Source organism: Balaenoptera acutorostrata, chromosome 3 (assembly GCF_949987535.1).
Source record: "Balaenoptera acutorostrata chromosome 3, mBalAcu1.1, whole genome shotgun sequence".
In the NCBI taxonomy this organism is placed as follows: domain Eukaryota; kingdom Metazoa; phylum Chordata; class Mammalia; order Artiodactyla; family Balaenopteridae; genus Balaenoptera; species Balaenoptera acutorostrata.
The window spans coordinates 1,790,019-1,811,697 of NC_080066.1; the positions used below are offsets into that span (position 1 = coordinate 1,790,019).

At 44.9% G+C, this 21,679-nt stretch overlaps 1 long non-coding RNA gene across 1 annotated transcript; it reads right to left on the bottom strand.

The window, feature by feature from the left end:
• Positions 1 to 3,080: 3,080 nt before the first annotated feature.
• On the bottom strand, positions 3,081 to 4,934 carry LOC130707751 (uncharacterized). Its single transcript, XR_009007773.1, has 3 exons — positions 4,894 to 4,934; positions 4,504 to 4,737; positions 3,081 to 3,321 (listed from the first exon to the last, which is right to left on the bottom strand). It is a non-coding gene; the product is annotated as an uncharacterized LOC130707751 (long non-coding RNA).
• Positions 4,935 to 21,679: the final 16,745 nt, after the last annotated feature.

Below are 21,679 nucleotides of genomic sequence, written 5' to 3' on the forward strand. Positions count from 1 at the left end.
GCAGGCAAAGACTCAGACACTCAGCTACTTGTATTAAATCACCCATCATTAGAGTCATTACTTAGTGAGTTTCTTCCAAGTGCAAAGCACTCTCTTAGGCAAATTAGCTCTCTGGTGTACACCTAGATATCACACCATTTTGTAGCTAAAATCTCAGGGAGCTCATAGAAGCCGAGGGCCTTGCCCAAGGTCACACTCTAAGTAAGTGATTGAAGGCCTTATAGCCATGCTCTCTGGTCTCCTGTCTATTGAGTCAGATTTCAGAACTCGAAAGGAAGGCAGTGGAACTTCTTCAGGACCTGCTTAGCTAGATGGAGTCCTCAGTGACTTGTCAGTGGTGTTGTTTGGAGGAGGACCAGGTGGGAATCTCCTCTCAGAATTTCCTGAGAGCGGGATTCCAGAAGTTCTCCAGCACACAAGATGGAGGACCATGGAAACAAGGTCTTTGTACAACATGAAGCAGAGACATGGGGGTCAGGGTTACACAGACCGTGAGCCAGGGGTGGGTTTCTCTTTTCTTCCATTTCATGGGAATATATGAGTGTCGTGGTTCATATAGTTGAACCCCCATTAATAAATATTAGAATAGTCATGCCCATTCACTAAATGTAAATAACTCTTCAGGTTTGTAAGTTTAACTTCATAACTCTAACAAATGAAACTGAAAGAATTAAGACAAATGGAGAGAACAGCAGATGGAGGGGAAATGTGTTCTGAAGGCTCATTTGAGGTTTTCTTTCCCCAAAAGAGCACCCGGCCAGAATGAACTTCAAATATGAAGAAATCCCAGAAAGAATGCGTTTTCTGTTCCTCCCTCCCTGCCTTGTTGAAAACTCCACTCACTGTTCCTCCAGATAAGCTCCTCCCTTCAATCAGGCCACTGTCCCTGAGGCTTGGCAAGGCCTTTGACATAACCAACAGCAAGGGAAATGTCTTTACAACTCCGTTAATACTGCAACAGAGGTTTCTTGTTAATAAATAGACAACTTAGGGCAAAGCTGCTGCCGCTTCCACAGGCCTACCTGCTCTGCTTGGAGGACCCGCCAGCGGAAAAGGGGAAAAGGCCACGCCCCAGCAAAGCGACGATTAGCTCTCAGGCCGGAGAGCGGGGACCGCCGAGCACGGAGATTTGGGTTTGAGTCATACACTACCAAACGTAAAATAGATAGCTAGTGGGAAGCAGCCGCATAGCACAGGGAGATCAGCTCGGTGCTCTGTGACCACCTAGAGGGGTGGGATAGGGAGGGTGGGAGGGAGGGAGATGCAAGAGGGAAGAGATATGGGGATATATGTATATGTATAGCTGATTCACTTTGTTATAAAGCAGAAACTAACACAACATTGTAAAGCAATTATACTCCAATAAAGATGTTAAAAAAAAAAAAAGTCTCACAGAGGTTGTGACTCGTGGCGAATTGCTTAATGTTTTTAAAGCCACATGTGCTTAGCACTTTACCTGCCACACAGCAAGCACTCAGTAAAGAGTGGTGGTTTTTCCCTTTACTTCTTCTAAAAAATTGCATTATTATATACATAATAGAGTGCATAAGTAGATATATTTTTGCATAAATCTTAAGTGTAGAATTTGGTGACGTTCTCCATATATAAACATCTCCCAGATCAGAATATGAAACATTTCTAGCATCCTAGAAGGAGCCATCATGCCCAGGTCCCATAATACTGCCCCCTCTTCCTGATGTCTGTCACCAAACACACGTTTTGACTGTTCTTGAACCTTCTGGAAGTTTCATTGTACAGTGTATACCCTTTTCATGTTTGATTTCTCTCACTCAGGGTTTTTGTCTCTGTGTTGTTTTGTGTATCAGTAGGTTGTTCTAATTTGTTGAACAGTATTCTGTTGTGTGAATACACCACAATTTATTTATCCATTTTACTGGTGATGGATATTTGAGTTATTTCCAGTTTGGGGCTATTATAAATAAATCTGCTATGAACCTTCTTGTACATGTCTTATTATATTTTGTAGCATAGCGTATGAAGTCTGCTTCCCTCATTACTGGTAGACCAACTGTTCCAAAACCATTTTTCTCTTCTGCTTTTCTCATCTGTCCTTTCAGTGAATATATTCAAATCCTGACTGCAGCAATTTCTAATTTTTTCCATTTCTGTATCTCTCTCTATATTGTATTATTTAGCTTCTGAAGACAAAACAGTATCATAGGTAGCCAAAGAATCCCACAATGATATCTGCAGAGTTGTGTGTGTGTGTGTTTTTTTTTAATATAGATATAAAACAATTTGACCTTAAAAACCCACAACAATTGTCTGCTCTTTCTGGCAAAAAGCACTTCTTTAGACTAAACTGTTAAGACAAGAACTGAGAAATGTGCTGGAGGAAAAAGCAAAGATTAGCCTGATGTGACTCTTACTTTCAGAAGCTTATAATCTAGGAGGAGGGAAGACATCCATAGGCAGTTACACCATCACGGGGTAGAGCACGCTCAGTGCAACAAGAGGTTCAGGTAGAATCCCACGGATGTTCACGGGAGGAGATCTCAGGTCATCTTTCCCAAACAAATCATCACACTGGAGCACAAAACCCTCTCGCAGATACCCCACCTCTAGTGCCTGTAATAACGTGGGATTTAAATCTGACATTTGTCAGGAGCCCCTGAAAACACAACGGGAGGCAGCGAGCCCCCCATTAAAGAAGACGAAGAGGACACGTGCTCCCAAAATACAGGGTACATTCGATGGAGCGTCTCCTCCAACATATTTGCCCAGAAATAAGTATTTTCCACTTTATTTTGCCCTGCGTGTCCAGGAAAAAGCCCATTTACCTGAAGCTGGAAGGCTGAAGACGAGGGACATTTCACTTTCTCTGAGTCAGGGGAAACGGAGGCACAAAGAAATTGCATGCATTTAATAAAAAATGTTCTAAAGGATACATTGGTTAAAAATAAAAGCAAATAAGGACACTGTACCGGAAGCTAAGAAAAGTCCAACTGAAGTGCTCTCCTCTTATCTCAGACATCAGGGCTCCCTGGAAAGCCATCCACCCGTCCCGCTCCAGCCCACGATGGAGACCAGACCTGAGGTGGGAAAAACGCAAAGGAAGCAACAGCGAAAACCTGGTCAGTGGTGGTGACAGGTCGCCTCCTCAGAAGTGTGTTTTCTATATTTACATGCACGTGTAAGTCTCAGAGACTCTCTACTCAAAACGCAGGTGAGTCTCAGGTGCAGGGCAAAGGGGTCACCGCCTCCTCCTTCTTCACACCCTTGCGGGTCAATCCTCCAGGCGCCGTGATGCATCGGGCAGGGGGGACCCTTCCGCCAGCATTTGCCTGCCCTTCCAGAGGCCTAGGAATTGTGACATAAATGTCTTTGAGATATAAGTATTTACGTTTCAAGTTTTTATATTTTTAAACAAATTTACTGTCCGTATAAAAATAGAGTAAGAAAGATCTAGCCACTCTCACTAAACTGAAGAGTAGAATTCCAAGGTCTCGGACAATAAAATCCCTCTCTCGGAGCAAAGCCCTTGGCTCCGCACTGTTGTTTGGAGACTTCTGCCCGGTGTAGGTGTGCAGTGCACCCGCCCTCCATCTGCCCACAAGATTTCCATTGACGTAGGTGGGAACCCTGGATTCCAAATATACAGCCCCAAATAGGTCAGCAAAGGGGGCCTGTCACAAAGGGCATCCGTCTCTCAAATGCCAGCCTGGGAAGACTCCCATGAGAGAAAGTCACAGGAACCCAAATATTGAATTGAATTATTTCTGATTATTTTCTAATTAATTAGAAAAGTCACTTAGTGGCAGCCTCTGTGAGGGTCTATCTGTAGCTGTAGTGACGGTTCATCAATAAAAATCCCTTCTACCTTGGGCCTTTAAAGATGAAGTGATTAACCCAGTATGGACATCACTTCGGGGCTGAGCAAGGATCCGGACAGGCAAGTAAGACGCAAAGTGCGTCCAGAGTGAACCCAGCTTGTGTCTGGGGCCGCCTGTGTGTCCAGCATCTGGTCTTCAGCGAACGTGTCCCAACTCACGCCGTGTGCCCTGCCCTGGGCGGCATGCCAATCCTCCTCCCCCCAGCATGTCCCATAGGTTTGAAACGTCACCCCTTTGGGGGCTTAATTTGTGGTCCCAGTAAAATCAAAGTGTCCCCAGGAAAAGGGAAAATGAAGCCTGTAGACTTATTTCAATCGGGCAGCTGGTAAAGAGCAGCTTTTGATAGGAGGGAGGGCAGAGGGGAGGGGTGTCGGAACGGCGAGAAAGGGATAAAGTCAGGTGAACAGCTGGGTTTGACGGGGACGGGGTGCTGTTGGGAGAGCAGGTGGGGGACGTTTCCCCTCCTCACGACTTGGTGGAAGCATCAGCTTTCAGAAAGATTTCCAAGGCTGAGACTTGTCCGTGTGCTCTGACACCCACCGCATCATAAACAACGTGATGTACTGTCATGACCTCACTTGATTCACGCAGACATCCTAGGCGACAGATACTAATAGTTCATTTTATGGATTAGGATTTCCAGCCTCACCTGCCCAAGGTGAACAGGCAGTGAGTGAGACCTCACATCCTCTCTCACTTCCCAGCGCAGTCAGGCCGAGTGCACCCGTGGCCGGGAATGCTCTGGTCCAGGGTGCTGGCATCACCCTGCATCAGCTTCAGTCACCCAGAGAGGCGGCGACAAGGAACTTCTGACGCCACTCCGCTTCTCGAGTTTTGTGGTCCATGCAGAAATGAAGGGAGCAGGCGGCGAGCAACAGATGCCCTGAAATCAACAGTGAAATAAGAGAGCACCTCCGTCGTGCTGCCAGCCAGCTGCAAGCAAGCTTTCCCCCCAGCCCTTTCTCCCGCCCCAGTTACACCACTGAATGCATCCCAGGAATAAACTCCAGGTCACCACACCCCCAGGAAAGGTCCAAACCTGCCTCTGGAGGCCTGCTCTGTGTTCCAGTTAGAAAAGCATCTGGGAGGAGCTGTTAGGAGCATTAGTGGGTGGAGCTGGGGTAGGGGAAGTGCAGCCTCTTCTCGGCAGTGTCATCCGGCCTCTGATTGGTTTCCCGTCTACTTTAATCAGTGACAACTGACGATCATGCAGCGCCTTAGCGTGACAGAGGATGTTTATGCATTACTCCTTTATTCCTCAAAGCAGTGATGAGAGTTAATTCCTGATTTTACAACTAAGGAAGCCCAGAGGTCGAATGACTGACTCGCGTGACTTAGCCAACGGATGTCAACATCAAAGTGGGAATCCAAGCACTGGGGTTTTTTGTTAATGATTAACATTTTCAAACATAAGAAGAGCAGACAGAATAGATCATACTCTCTGTGTCCATCCCCTAGCTTTAATCATTGTTAGTATTTTTCTGCTGTGCTTTGTCTATTTTTGTTTCGCTGAAGTAATTTCACAGACATCCCATCATTTCATCCCAAATGCTTGGTGTGCACCTCAAAAAAAATAAGACCACCTGTGTCTTTGGACCCAAGCCCAGTGGTCTGCCCACCACATCCTGACACACCGACGGAACTCACTTTTGTCACCTGTACGTGCTGAGCACGTAGGACCTCTCTGTTCTGAAATTTCTGATTTCTGGTTTTTGCAACCAAAGCAGCATTCACCATGATGGCTTTTGTGCACTGTTCTCTCCTCACCTTTTAAAGGTGTCTCCCCTCATGTTTCTGTCTCTAGGAATTAACAGCTCATTGGCAGGTGAGCTGAGAGAGCCAAGTTGTGGTGACTGAGAAAATCAGAGCTGGGTTGTCAGTAAAAACAGACTAAGAGCATCTTCAGGGGATCAACGCAGTGGGGACACTATAAGAGTCTCAAAAAGAATGGGTGTGAAAAATTACAAAGCTAATATCAAAATCTTTCCCTTGAGAAAATAAGAGCCCGACTGGTCTTAGCGATGTTTATTTTATGGTTTAGTCATGTTCATGTGTTAGATTTTCAGGCAACCCTGTAACTTTTGCAGTATTTGTCTCCACTAAAGGACCATCCTGGCTGTCACCATTATAGAGCACGGAGAATTAATTAAGGTGCTGATTAAGAAAATGGAATTCCAGCCGGTGCTCAGGGCCAGCGAAGGAGCCTGAGGGTTTAGAAATTGGGAAGGGTGTTCTAAGGTGAGTGGATGGGGTGAGATTTCCCTCCACGCAGCCTGGCTGAGCACCAGCCCTTCAGGTGGCTTTTTCAGAAAGGCTTGCGAGGCTGAGAGTTTCCTGTTTGCTGTGCTATCTTCCACATCCCAAAAGGAAGGCTTGGGCTCTCATGGTGTCGCTCGATTCACGCACCCATCCTACGAGACAGGTGTCAACAGCCCCATTTTGTGGATTAGAACATTCCGCCTGAGGGGTTCTGGTGCACGGCCTCTAGCCCGTGTGTTTCTCAGGAGAAGGGCGACGTAAGTGTGAGGAGTGTAGTCGCCGTGTGCAAGAAGGTGACTGAGCCTGACTCCACCCCTACCTTCCCGAGGGGAGCGCCCTTCCCGGAGGCCCACCTCGCTCCCTAAGCATCCTTTCCTGCCTTGGCTGCTTCCCGTTGTGTGTGGACACACTCGGGGCCACGCCCTCGAGGCCTCGTACCCACAGCCTCCGCCTCCGGGGCAGAAGCGAGTTGAAAGCCTGGCCCAGCACCTCGGCCAGCTGGCCTGGAAAGCCTGCTCTAAGTCTGGACCTGTTTCAGCCAACATACTTCATACCAGGTGGAGAATCTATACCAGACACTGTCTTGAAAAATCCAGTCTCAAGAAGTAGTTTATTGATCTGGCAGATGATTAAAAGACAACATAGATGAGCTCAAGTGATGCTTTGGTTTTTCCATCCTGAAAGGGAATCTGAAATTTCCTTGGGGGGTCATTAGCCCGTCTGCTGCTGCAGAGGAAGCAGATGGCCCCTCCTTTCAGTCAAAAGTCATGCGAGCATCCCGTCTCCGGGCTCCGTTCCGTTCTCGGCAGTACTCCTCGGGGAGTGACACGGTCCTCCTGGACGCGGGCACGTCAGCATCGTGTTCCCGACCGTGTCTGCATCGGAAAGGAGCTGTCCCGTGGTCCATCACGCGCACGGGCTCTGCCCTGGCCTCTCTGGTTATGGGGTGAGGGATGCGATTGCTGGAATGGCTATAAAGGTTTAGAGCTGCTCCAGGAGGAAAGGGGGGAAAAACTGGCTTGCTCACATCACAAAGAGCTGACCGTGTCCACGAGTCTGGAGAAGGCATGGAATTTGGGCTGGTGTATATGAAGTCACCTGGAGTGGTCATCTGAAACCAAACCTTGGGTGACCTCATGTCTCGCCTTGCTAAGCAGAGAGGCTGTGGCTTGGGGAGAAATTACAGGAGCGTCAATGCTCAGCAGCAGATTATTTACAACCTGTTCCTAATGCAAGGACTTATACAGCAGTGGTTTTGTGGACTAAAGTGCATACTGAAAGACTAATGTAATCTCTCGAGTCTGCAGTGACGTATCACCGGGTTGGGTTTCAGCGGGACACCAGTGGCAGCGAAGCGGGCTTCGGTACTATTAGAGTGAGCAGCGCTCTGCTGGGACAAACCCCACGCTGCCCAGGCCAGCAACAGCGGAGCCCGACAATGAACCTCTTCAAAGCAAACTTTCTTTCCCTCCTCTTACACACTCTCTGACCCCACCGTCGGAATTGTACGTGTACGCTCTTTTACACACCAGCTCCTGAGCTACCAGAGAAAGCTGATTCTGCTTTGGAAACCTCGAGCAACAACAACAAAAAGACCTAAATTCCCCTTCCTGCCTCGAAATTCTCTGCAAAACTTGCTTAGAGTAAAAATGCATTGTCCTGGAAAAGCACTCATACGGACATTTAGAAAGGAACCTCTTTTGACATTTTTATGGAGGGATATTTTTAGAGATAAAATGAGCCCCCTTTACCCTCCCTTCCCTCAACCCCCCGACTTCTGCGGCCCACTGTTTTTTGTCAGCGATCGTTGTATTTACAGCTCATGAATCATCCATCACTCAGACGCCACCGAGAACACTGATAGCATCGCGGCCCCAGGGAGCGGCCTGCAGAGGCAGGACGGGAAGGGCGGTGAGGCGATGCTGTCTCCAGCCTGGTCTGTAAGGTTGCCAGCCCAGGAGCCTGCATGTCTCACTTCTTTTTCATAGACTGAAAACTCAGGCTCTAACTCAGGCTCAGATCCGCTGGGCAAGCTCTCAGACACAGGGACTTTAGTACCAGAATAGGAATAGGCATTCCCAGGCCATCTAAAATGCTGGCATAAGTGGAAACACTCAGAAAGGGTCAACATCTTTTGTTAATAACGGTCACTATGCGGACTTATGCTCTGGGGGAACAGACGGGTTCTGTTCTATCATTGCATTGACAGTGCGATTGGATTTCTGGATATTGGACAGAACCATCTGTGACCTAAATAGTGTGTACACAACACACACACACACACACACACACACACACACACAGAGGAGGACATACATATTGGCCATATGTATGTGTTACATACTGGCCATAATTTCTGAACCCAACATCTGGTGCGGTAACCAAGAGTAATATTGTTTTATCTGGAAAAGTATATATAGCCAAGAAAAAAGTCATTGGGTAATAAACTGAAATCCAAAGCTCTCCAGATCAGACATTTCAACAAGCAAATATTTGCTTCTTTCCTAAAGAAATGGACTAATATCAGCACACTGAGATCCAGCAACAATTTTAAAAAGGCGGATCTTAATTTGTTCACAAATATCTTTAAGTATCCCAGAGAGACAAAAGTGACTGCGCTTTCAAGGTGAGGATTTGGAAAGCATAAAGACAAGATGCCCACCCCTGTCACTCGGGGAAGTCTTGTTCCGAGACACCCCACTTAATACACATTCCATTAGCGACCCTGTCAAAGACCCTCATTTCCTTCCTCAGACGCTGACTGTAATGGGCTTAGAGTCAGGTTCTGGCATATCACAGACCTTATTTCCTTTACCGGCTCTCTCTTCCAGGGAGATGGAGGGGAGTCAGAAGGAGAGAACTCAGACAGTGGGGGGTGGGATAGGATGCAGAGCCCTGTTTAAAGTGTTCGATTCCCTGGTCAAGGGGTCAGAGCTTGCTACCTGAAGTTGAGGTTAGCTGGGACCTTGTGGATATTCTGAATCAGACTAGGAGGGGTTGTGTGAGTCCTGGGATTTTTAAATTTTCAATTAAAGAAAAGATTTCAGGGATACTTGTAACTCAACTCCTTTTTTTTAAATGCCAGACATTCCACATTAGTCACCGGGAGGTATTCATTCAAACGGCATGATTCTAAGACCACCACACTTACCTACCCTCCCATCTCCCCAAGGCTGAGCTCCAAAGAGGGTCAAATCTGAGCAAGGACAGTCAGCCCTCCTCATCATGGTTTAGTATCCATGGTCAATCAAAATAATCCAGAAAGTTCCATAAAGCAAAACTTGAACTTGCCTCTTGCTGGCAACTATTTCATAGCATTTACATTGTATTTACAACTATTTAAATAGCATTTGCATTGTATTAGGTATTATAAGTAATCTAGAGATGGTTTAAAGTGTATGGGAAGATGCGCTTAGTTTATATGCAAATAATACACCATTTTATACAAGGGACTTGAGCATCCGTGGATTTTGGTATCTGCAGGGGTTCTAGAACCAACCCCGCCTGGATACGGAGGGATGGCTGTATAAATTAGAGCTTTCAAATGAAAAGGCAGACAGAAGCCTCACGTTGGTGAAGGATTTTTGTTTTTTTGGGTTTTTTGCTGAGAGTTTCAGACAAGTACCTTTCATTAGTGTTGATGTGACCCATCCTGCCTTAGGCCAACTGGTTAGAAGTTAAGTTAATACTCTTATGGGTATGAAACAAAGTCCTCCCTCTTTACGTTTAAAAAAAAGAAAGGAAGAAAGGAGAATTCAGTGGCAGGGTCCAGACATGCCACAGGACTTTCTCCATAAGTAAAACGTTTTACTTAAGAGATAAGGTGAACTCTGGGCATCTGTAATAGTCTTTCTCTGGAAGATAAATGCTACAACGTTTGTAGAAAATAAAACTCGCAGAGAAGCCAGGACTTTTCTTGTCAAAACAAGGAGATTATTTTCTAGCAACCAAGGTCAGTCTCTTTGACCTTGCCTGCCATTAGGGTAGATGAGATAATAAAAGAAGGAGCTGGAGATTGAATGAGATAGCTCGTGTGTGAAGAGAATGAGAAAGATATTTAAGGATTTGTGGAGAACCGTGTCCCGTCCAGCTGCTTTTACTAAAAAGATGCATTCTCCATTGCTTCCCACAGGATGGCAATGACAGAACAAGATGACGCGGAATCGTGCTCTATTTGTATTTATGATCTGGAGGTGGTGACCACTGCATCATGGGTGACTCCTAAGTCCATCAGCCGTGGGCTCTGGTTCTGGAGCTGCAGGCACAGCTGCACGGGGTGGAAAGGGCATCTCTGGGAGCGCGTTGCAGGCCTTTCTCAGATGTGCTGGCAGCACGGAGCCCTGGCTCGCCTTGTAAAAGTAGCTCCGGAGCAAATCATTAGCACGTCTAACCTCAATATTTTGAAATCCAAAAACAACATTGAGTCATGCTGGTTGTACTGTAAAGTTTTATTGCATTAAAAAAAAAATTTAAAAAAGGAGTCAAAAACAAGCTGGGGATCATGTGAATTATCTCTGTACATGGGTCAAGGCCGGGAGTTTGACACATGGCTCACGATGATGGAATGAGCAGAGAAGCCACCAGGCATACGTTGTTGGAGGAAAATCGCCTGGCCTCGGGGGGCGTGTACAGCACCTCATCTGGTGGCTTCCATACTGTCTGAACAGAACATCTGGCACGGGGTGTCTGATCTTTGAAAAACCAGGGCTATAAATACCCTTCGCCCTGTACTAAAAATAGACTCACTTAAAACCAAAGAATCCACGGGGGAAAGTACCGACCACTGCTGACCTCAGTTCGTGTCCCCCAGCATCTGCGGTGTGCTGGTCGTGCTCTCTGCGAGCCTGTGAAGTCAGGCATCTTAGAACGTTTAGGAGAAAAATGAATGAATGAATGAATGAGTGAATCCTCTTCTGGAGAAACTTCAGTACGTGTTGATGACTGAAACTACCCATCAACACCTTCTAGATGCTTTCATGAGTCTCCAGGTCAACCTTCTCTGGAAACAGTCCACCGATTTCATCTCAAAGGTCAACTTTGTAAAAACGCTCAGTTAGGGGGGAATCCAAGAATGGTTCCTTAGCCTACAGCGTCCAAAGCCATGGGAGCAGACCACTTTCCAAGGTTCCCAGGCTCCTCAGGGGGGACTTAACTAAACTGACCATAATTCAAACCTGAGAAACACTAAACAGATGAGAAAATCCAATAAAGAATTTCAGAAGACAAATGAGCCTCCTTGTAGTGCCAGGCAATATAATAGATTATAAAGCTATAGTAATTAAACATACGTGCCTCAGCGCCAGGGTGGATAAAGAAATCAGTGGACCGAGAAGAGAATGTCTAGAAACAGACCCCCAAATTCAATAGTATATGATAAGAGTAATATGTCCATTTAGTAAGGGACACATAGATTATTACTAGGTTGTACAAGGATAATTATACAAGTTAAGAGATTGACCTCAAGGCTCATACCAAAAGAAATTCCAAATGGATTAAAAAGTATTTAACATAAAATTATAAAAGAAGAAAATGTAACTGACTGTTTATATAGTTGTTTTTTGAGAAGGGAAGGTTTTCCTAAGCATGACCACAAGAAGTAGAAACCTAAAAAGTTTACAAATAACAAATGCTGGAGGGGGAGTGGAGAAAAGGGAACCCTCCTGCACTGTTGGTGGGAATGTAAGTTGGTGCAGCCACTATGGAGAACAGTATGGAGGTTCCTCAGAAAACTACAAATAGAATTACCATATGACCCAGCAATCCCACTCCTGGGCATATATCCAGACAAAACTCTAATTCAGAAAAATACATGCACCCCTATGTTCACAGCAGCACTATTCACAACAGCCAAGACATGGAAACAACCTAAATGTCCATCGACAGATGAATGGATAAAGAAGATGTGGTACATATATACAATGGAATACTACTCAGCCATAAAAAGAAACGAAATACTGTCATTTGCAACAACATGGATGCAACTAGAGATGATCATACTAAATGAAGCAAGTCAGAAAAAGAAAGACAAATACCATATGATATCACTTATATGTGGAATCTAAAATATGACACAAATGAACTTATCTACAAAGCAGAAACAGACTCACAGACATAGAGCAGACTTGTGGTTGCCAAGGTGGGGTTGGGGAGAGAAGGACTGGGAGTTTGGGATTAGCAGATGCAAACTATCATATAGAGAATGGATAGACAACAAGTCCTACTGTACAGCACAGGAAACTATATTCAATATCCTGTGATAAACCATAGTGGAAAAGAATATGAAAAAGAATGTATATATATGTATAACTGAATCACTTTGCCGTACAGCAGTAATTAACACGACCTTGTAAATCAACTATACTATAATTTAAAAAAAAAAAGAAGTAGAAACCATAAGGAGAAAAGACCAATGGATATAAAACAAAATTTCCATACATCACACACACGCACAGAGAGAGAGAGAGAGAGAGAGAGAATAAAGGATAAAGGAAATGAGTAAGAAGTCCAGAAAAGAAGACATACACACAGCAGCCAGGGTGTGTGTACAGTGGGTGCTGTGGGCTGGTTGCCCCACGCCCTCTTTGTGACCCTCTTCTCTCTTATTCATTTTAACCCTAAAAGTGAAAAAGCTCAATACTCACTTTCATCCCCTATGGATACGGGTGCCCATGTGATGTGAAATCTGTACAAGGAGCTGTAAGAAGAGGTTTGCATATCAGTCTTTGTCAGGTAGTTCAAAGATTTCCATTTCTTTAGGGTCAGTTACTGGAGGTTTACTCTTTGCGGCTGTGCTGGATGAATGAGTTCAGACATCTGTGGCACAACATGGTTTCTGCAGTTAACAATACCATATTGTGTGCTTCAGAAAATTTGTTAAGATAGTAGATCTCATGTTAAGTGCTCTTAGCACAAAACAAAACAAAAACAAAAGGACCCAAGGAAACTCTGGGAGGTGTTGGAGATGTCTATTGCCTTGACTGTGGTGACGGTATCATGGGTATTTCCATATGTTCAAACCCATCAAACTGCACACATTAAATACATGCAATTCTTTGTATATCCATTATACTTTAATAAACCTGTTTAAAAATACATAAAGTTTAGGTATAGGATGTTAAAAAAAAAAGAAAAAAAGGTTGCCAACTTCTTTGCTTCTTCCATCTGGAGTGAGGATGTGAAGCCTGGAGCTAGGCAGCCGTTTTGTGACTGTGAGAGACGGTAAAGAAGATTACAGTGACTTTAGCCTGGACAGAGAGCCCTCAGCAGCCCCAGTCTCCTGGCTGTATAAGAAAAACTAAGCCTTATATGTCTAAGGTAACATAAACCTGGTTCTCTACTACTTGATAGGAAATGCATTCCTAACTGAATGCCTTAAGAGGATAACAGCTGTTAGAAAGCTTGACACAACATATAATATACATCCAGTCCCTTAATACATAAGTAAAAGGGAAAGAAAGAGTAGGCATTCAGAAGATGTTTGTCAGAATAACATTTTTATTTTATTTTTCAGTAAGTGTGCTATTTGGAATAAGATGCTTAAATTCTAGAAATATCACTAATTCACAAACAGTCATGTCTGAACAGTTTGGATAAATAATCTTGTATTACACATCTAAAAAGCCCTTAGAATGACCAATTTTGTGTAATAACTTTGTATAGCACATAATCTATTAAAAATTGCTATGTTTTACACCTGAAGATAATATAATATTGTAAGTCAAGTATACGTCAACTAAAAAAAAAGAATGACCAATTCTAGTATCAAACCAACAACAGCAAAAATAATAGAAACATAAAATGTACATTCAAGAATGTTTATTTTAACATTATATTGTCAAAATAAAAAGGGAAAAGTAAAAAAAAAAAGAATAAAAAACCCTAGCTGTCTAGCTATAAGTCTGGTTAATGAATAATTTTAAGTCTATTAAATGAAATAATAATGGGCCCGTTATCAAACACGTTCTAGAAGAAAATGTACTGATGTAAGAAAATTGATGCTATATAACTAAATGTAAAACGCACTACCAAGGCAGAATGCCCAGCACGTGACCACTTTTGTTACTGAAGGCTGAGACCACAGGGGTGTCTATTACTGCATCCCCAGGTCCTAGTACAGAGCCTTCCACATATTAGTGGTCTGTGAAAATTTTGTTAAATGACTTAATGTGTGAAAGAACTGTAGCCAACTGTCACTGGTGGGTTTTTTTTCTTTTTTCTTTGAACAGGTACATATCCCTTTTCTTTTGTCCACTTTTTCATTTACTTTACATTAAATTGGACTTCTAGAATTAGGAAAAAGTTAAAAGGTAGCTAATGAAATAAACCCTTCTGTTCTCCAGGAGTGCTCTCCTCCTTGTACTGACAGCGGGCCTGCACACCACCTTTTTTCCTGTGGACCATACTCGGTGTGTGGTCTTCAAGGGCGTGGGACTGAGCCGGACTTGGCCTGTGCCAGCCCCTCCGGGCCACAGTGGAGGGGCCAAGTTCACAGCCTCCTTTGCCCACCCAGCCCTGCCCTCCCCTGGGTCCGCCTGCAGCTCTCGCTGCCGCTGGCTTCCCATCCAAGCCCCAGAGTCCCAACCTTCCTCTTCTCCAGCCTCGTCTCTCTCTTCCCTCCCTTCCACCAAGAACCCCGATGGATTTGCCCCGCACCCCATCACCTATGCTCCCTCGATCTATTTTGTGCTGGACAAAGTGAGACAAGCTATCATGAACAGGTTCTCTTATCTTCCCTCCTGAGGTAATATTTTCAACAGGAAACAGTCCTGGTGTATCCCAAATTGAGCCAAAATGGCAAAAATCTGAGGGTGAAGTTTTCCTGTGATGGCTCTAGATGGGTTTCAGGTTCTAAGACCCTGGATTGGTCTCAAGGATGAAAGGGGGCCAGGGCAGTTGCCGAAGGTCAAAGGCGATCATCGTGGAAGGGGGAGGAATGCAGCAGGTCGTGGCAGACTCACACCCCTTGCCCTGTTTCCACCATGGCCCCTTCTAAGGAGACTCTGGGATGTGCTGGCGGAGAGCAATCTCACTTGCCTCTCTGAGGGAGCCCTGAGACCTACAGGACCGCGCTGCTCTACAGACCGTGTGCAGACAGGGCCCCCCTGTGCTGACCTCCCATCTCATGAAAGGTGGGGGGTCCTCCGAGAAGCAGAGGCACACGCCGGTCCTCAGTGGTCATTCCCGTGCGCGTCCAAGGTTCAGGGACATGACGTCGGGGCACAAAGATGGATAAGGCACAGCACTGGCCCCCAGGAAACCGGCGGGCTGGAGGGCGCCGGGTCACCTTGTCACACCCCCTGGTGACCCTGGCCTTTCTCACGGAGGAAGGCACCAAGACACAGAGCCACACAAAGCTGCTCCTTCACTCTCGGCCCCCAGGCGCCCTCCTCGTGACGACCCAGCATTAGTAATGTCGGTGGAAGGCGTGGGAAGCGCTACCAAGAAGTCCTAACCCTGTTCTTAATCTCCTCCTACATGTTTGAAAAAATACCCACCTGGAAATCCACGTGAACACCCCCATCTCTTGCTGCACCCGGACCCGCACCTTTGTTCCTGCACCGCCCCGCCCCACGTGGCATCGTGCCCCTTGCTCATCTGCACAGCTGTGAAGGCCAAGTTCTTGCTGGGGCTGATCGAGTCGAGTCAGAGTGACTTTTTGTTTCTTTGCTGCTCTAGAGCGCAAAGGAAGTGAGGTTGAGAGTGCTGTTGTCTAAAAAAGTTCTATGGGGTCTTAGAGTGTTCTGAAAGTCTGCAGTGTTATCCCGCGCGTGTACGTGAAGCGTAGAGCAGTGAAGAGCGTCGTGTCTACTCTGAGTGGACACGTGTGTGTACACGGGCCCCATCGGCACTCAGCCACGTAGTCACACAGCTTGCACAAGAGTGTGAAGGATTGAACCCCATATATACATGCATTTTACATTTAAATGCATGTATGGAAGTGTAAAAGATTTAGTGTGTGTGTCTATCTGTATCTACAACACAGGTGAAGACAGAGAGCTCAACAGTGTGCACTGAGCAATGTCCTCTCTCAAGGGGACACCTAGGGCTCTGCGCAGCCAGGACAAGCCCCCTAGGCCAGGGGTCACCTTGATTTCCTTGTACAGCCTCAGAGAGAGAGGGCGCTGCTGTGACCATACCATAGGCTGAAATACCAGGAAGTGCGCGGGCATGTGTTCTGCACCCTGTTTATGAAAAGCATCTGTAACTTTTCCACCTGAATCAGGAATGGATATCCTCCAAGGTACCACGCTGAAGCTTCTTTCCTTATCTTCACACCTGCAAACATGCAATTTATTTTCATGGGAAATACATTCCAATCGTGAATGGAAGAATACAGAGAAACACAAGGGGATGAGGGGGAGAACTTCAGCAAATTAAGGAAAACAGGTAAAGTGTTTAGAGAGTACAAGTAGTCTAATTAGAACGAACCCTCACTTCACTTCGCCTCTGAGGCAATCTGGAGTCTTGGCCATTTGGTTTGCCAAGTGAAATGTTTTTTCTGCTCTGCTATCGACCCAGCAAGTTACATAGTGAAGTTTTATTGGAAAAACATGTGCAAAGTGTCTCCAAAGCGGCAAGGAGGAGACCACTTACTTGTTCCACTCTCTTTAGAACAACCAGCAGTGTGAAGCCTGTGCCAGTGGATTCGTGAGATGGCGGTGGGGGCATCCTCGGCTCCTAGCCATCAATTTTCAAAGCAGCAAACAATAGTCATAAATCGCTGCATGAGCCGAGCCCAGTATTTGGCCTGACTTACCCTCATTTTGTGTGTGTGTGTGTGTGTGTGTGTGTGTGTGTGTGTGTGTGTGTGTCTTGTTTTGTTCTCTAGTCCTGGACCCATCTCCAATCCTGTCCTTGTTTTGTTTCTATTTCCAAAATGCAAATTGTGACTTTCTGCCTGGGAACACCACAAAGTCCTTCCTCACAAACACTGAGGAAACAGAAAACTCACAGATTTCCCACCAAAGTGGCTGTCCTGCCGGATGCAACGATCTTTATTAGCAGGTTCCCAGAAAATAAAGTTTTTTGTTTTTGGGGGTTTTTTTTTTTGCAGGATGAAATAGAAGACTCTTGAGATTCACCTGAAAGAATAGGAGAAGCAGGGCTTAAGGGTCTCAACTTTTTTTAATGCCATATAAAGCCTCTTGAATTGTAACAGGACGCTACAGACTTTTCTAGAACTTTCTATAAGATACACAGAGTCGTGGTACCTTTGGTTACACAGAAACTAATGATTCCACGGTTGTGTTCTTTCATCCACAAAACGTCACAGGGACCATTTTTAACAGAGCTTCCTTCTTAAATAGTCTTCATAAAAAGCTGTTACATGAGTTACATCAGGAGAGGAATGCATTAGGAACAGATGGAAACTTCCTAGCACTGACCATTTTTCTCCCCACTCCCCAGGAATCTCTGGTTGGAAGATTTTCAGCTTAGACAAAATTGAACACAACAATTCTACTTTTATTCTGGAAACATGAGATGCTCCACTATGGCACTGGGGGTTGATGCCAATTGTACCTCACTCCAGGACAGGTCCTTCACGTCCAAGAGAACCTTCATCCTTATACGCTGGACCCTGTATGTGCTTTAATCACTGTTTCCAAATGTTTCACACACCCAGCTCACTTTTCAGCTAAAAAGAATATTTTGGCTGCTTTCCAATTATGAGTAAGAAAACTTTGGTCAGCAAGGCGGGTCTTTAAGAAGAAATGTCACCAAGAGCCCTATGAGTCTCCTTCTTTCTGTCTGTGGAGTAACGTGGGTTCTTTTGTATTCAAAGCCTCTTCCAAGATGCTCCTGCTGGCGGCCCATGATTCTCCATACTGGTCTCCCCTTCCAGGTTCAGCCATGGAAGTCTCGCTTTAAAATGCAGATACTTTATTTGAGACAAACCAAGACCAGTGAACTATGATTAACCCTGAGCACGAAGAACAGAGAACAGGCCTTCAGGAAAGGACAGAGGAGACAATGCCAATACTGAGTAGACAAAGGCAAAGATTTAAAGGATGCGGCTCTGCTAAGGCTTGTGGGCCTGGACCGGATGCTATAGCAGACGTAGTCTCATGCTTAGGTTATTAGGATGCTGGATGCTTCTGGGTTTGGGGGATGGAAGAAGAATTCCTCTAGAGAAAGATGTGTGTTGTGAGGTGGCAAGAAAGCTGCCTGCTAGATAATTCTACCTGGGACCACGTCAATATGGTCCAGATAAGGACATTGTCCGGAGATTCTTATAAATTACGATTATCTATCTCCAGACCCGGGGCATCTGATTCAAGAGGATGAATAGTATCCCACCACTTTTTACGCCAGCATTTATCACAAGTATGGTGTCAGTTTTCTGAGTCTCCTCTCCAGATAGCATGAAAGAGCAACAGAAATGAAATTAAGGATGTACCATCCATCAACTCCTTGCTCAAGCTGTATTTCAAAATAATGAGTTCCTCCAGAAATGTGTATTGCTATAAAACATTTGGATGAAAGCATCTGAGATAAAATGACTTTATGCTTCGAGGAAAAATGATATTCCTGGCAATGGGTCAAAATCTACCCATTTGGAAGAAAATATTGACATAAGAACATCAAATATTTTTTAAAATTTGCCTTCTGAAGGAAAATAAGGAAATGACACAGAAGTAAGCCTTTTACGTGTTTCTGGTGGGTGCGCTGTAGTGAGTCTGAGTTTCTCTTTAAAATGAGAGAATCCAGTGATGGAAATGTGTTAAGTTCAACATATTGATCTCTCAGCTGGTGAGACAGTTCCTTGAGAAGCGAGAGAACAAATATACTTTCAGTTTCGTAAAATCTCCTTCTGGCTTCCTTCAGTTGGTATTTAGTTGGTGATGAAATATTTTCCGCAGATTAAAATAGACATCTCAGCATCTTATTTATGACCCATTGGGACAGGGGAGTACATGGCAGTAGAATGATTTCAGCTTCCTTGGAAATACACAAATGAACGAGGATTTGTCAGGGAAAGTGTTTTGACACCCAGCTAATGTGGGGATTCTTGGGGCAGGTCTATGTCAAACTTGGTGTGAACTCTCCATGTGTGTTTGCCTGTGTACATGTGAATATACATTGTTTTGGGCCACGGTTTTCATCCGATTCTGAGGAGCTATGTCCAAGAAGGTTAAGAATCATTGGTGCAAAGTAAAATAAAAGTGAAAGAGACAGAAACAAAAGTGAACAGTCTTCCTGTTCCCAAAACATTACTTTTAGGATTTTACAAGTGTAGGACAGGATAAAAGGCCCAGACGCACAGTATCCAGAAACCAAGATGAAAGAATTCAGGGAAAGGTGAAGAGTGTGTGAGAAGCAGGGCTGGCGTCTGAAGAACAGGCTCCCGAAGGATCCAGACCAGCTCTGCCTTGCACTTCAGGCCTGAAATTAGGTGACTGAAGAGAACAGATCATAAACCCAGCAAGCGCTTTGTCATCGGGTTGAACTCCATGTCTGCAAGAGGATTTTGTCCGGCCTACAGATATTGAAGCGAACATCCTTTAACCTCAGCGTGGTCAAAGCCCAAGACTGAAGATAATGCAGACGACATCCTGACCACACACCAACCAGCTAGAAGAGAAAGAGTGTGTCGATCAGTGTTCTCCAGAGGAACAGACCCAGTAGGACATGCATACAGATCTGTTATGAGGAACTGGCCTGTGCAGTTACGGATCCCGACAAGTGCACAAACTTGTCAGAGCCTATGGTGTACGTTCTCGTCCAAAGGCTGCCAGCCTTGAGACCCAAGAACTGATGCTTCAATTCAAGGCAGTCAGGCAGGAGGAGTTGTCTCTTACTCGGTCTTTTGTTCTACTCAAGTCTACAACTGATTGGACGAGGCCCACCCACACTGGGGAGGGCAACCTGCTTTGCTTAGTTACTGACTCAAATGTTGATCACATCTGGAAACACCCTCACAGACACACCTAGAATGTTTGACTAAATATCTGGGCAGCCCAGGGCCCAGTCATGTTGACACAGAAAGTTAACTATCATGACGAGCCTGATTCTTTTGAGCAAACACACTAGATCCTACACATCTGAAGCCTACTATCCTCTCCAAAGCTGCTGGTGCAGCAGACTTTACAGTTGGGATGACAATAGCTGGTCTTCCCTGAGTACGTATTGATGCCAGAAAATGTCCAGGCACTCACTGGATTGAGATTGAGTCTCTGGACCACACCGCCACTCTGTAAAGTGGATTCTATTATTCTCTCCATCTTACAGATGACAAAACCCAGGCACAGAGTCCAAGACTGCACAAGAAGGAAGGGGAGGAGCTGGGATTCCCACCCAGCCAGTCTTGATCTTGGTCCCAGAGCTGTGCTCCCAGCTGCCTCTCATCCCATCCCCGGCGTTTACTCTCGTCCTATAAGGCTTCCCCAGTGCAACATGCTTCTGTAACTTTTGCAGAAACATAGTCAGTGCCTACCTACATGTTCTGTTTTGAAATTGACTCCCCTTGAAGGTGTGTGTAAATATCATACATAATTCTTAAGCCAATGTAATTCAATATCACATCTGCCTATTACAGTAGATGATAAACTTTGATAATATGAATTATAACTTAACAAGGTGGATACTCAAGTGCTTTTCATATACTCCCTCTAAAAACAATGGCAAAAGAGGGTTTGGTCAAAAATGCAAATATTCTATCCTAACCAAATATGACCATAAGAATATTTAACAATATTGATTCCTGGACTCTCCAACAGAGAGAGTGTTCTGACGGCACATGCTAATCTCCTGCCTGGATTCCAAACATTCAGGCACACCTCACTTTATTGCACTTCAGAGACACTGTGTTTTTTTTTTACAAACTGAAGGTTTGTGGCAACCCTTGTGAGCAAGTCTATTGGTGCCGTTTTTCCAAAAGCATTTGCTCACTTCCTGTCTCTGTGCCACATTTGGTAATTCTCACAATGTTTCAGACTTTTTCATTATTATTCATTTGTTATGGTGATCTGTGATCAGTGGTCTTCGATGCTACTACTACAAAAAGAAAACATGCATGTTGTGAATGTGGGTCTACTAGGAGCTCCAGAAGTGGGGGATGTACAGAATGGTGGAGTGGCAATGTTTGAAAATATAACGGCTGAGGATTTTCCTGAATCGAAGAAAAACAAAAAGAGTACATGTGTATATTTACATATATTGTGCACATGTAGAAAGGATAAAGAAAAATAAAACTCCACCTAGACACTTGGCAGTGAAACTGTGGTGCATCAAGGAAAAAGAGACAATCTTTAGAAGTTACAAGGGAGAAATGACAGATTACTTTCAAATGAGTAACAGCTGGGTCATGTATTTGTTTTCTACGCTATGTAAAAAATTAGCGCAACACTGACAGCTTAAAAGAACACACATTTTCTTGTTTTACAGTTTCTCTGGGTCAGGAGTTTGGACACGGCTTAGCTGGGCTCTCTGTGAGGCTACAGTCAAGGTGGCAGCCAGGGCTCGGCTCTCATCTGGAGGCTCAGCTGGGGAAGGATCCCCTTCCAAGATCACACAACTTAGGGCCGGTCCGCTAGCAAGGCAGTCTTATACAGGCAGACCTCATTTTG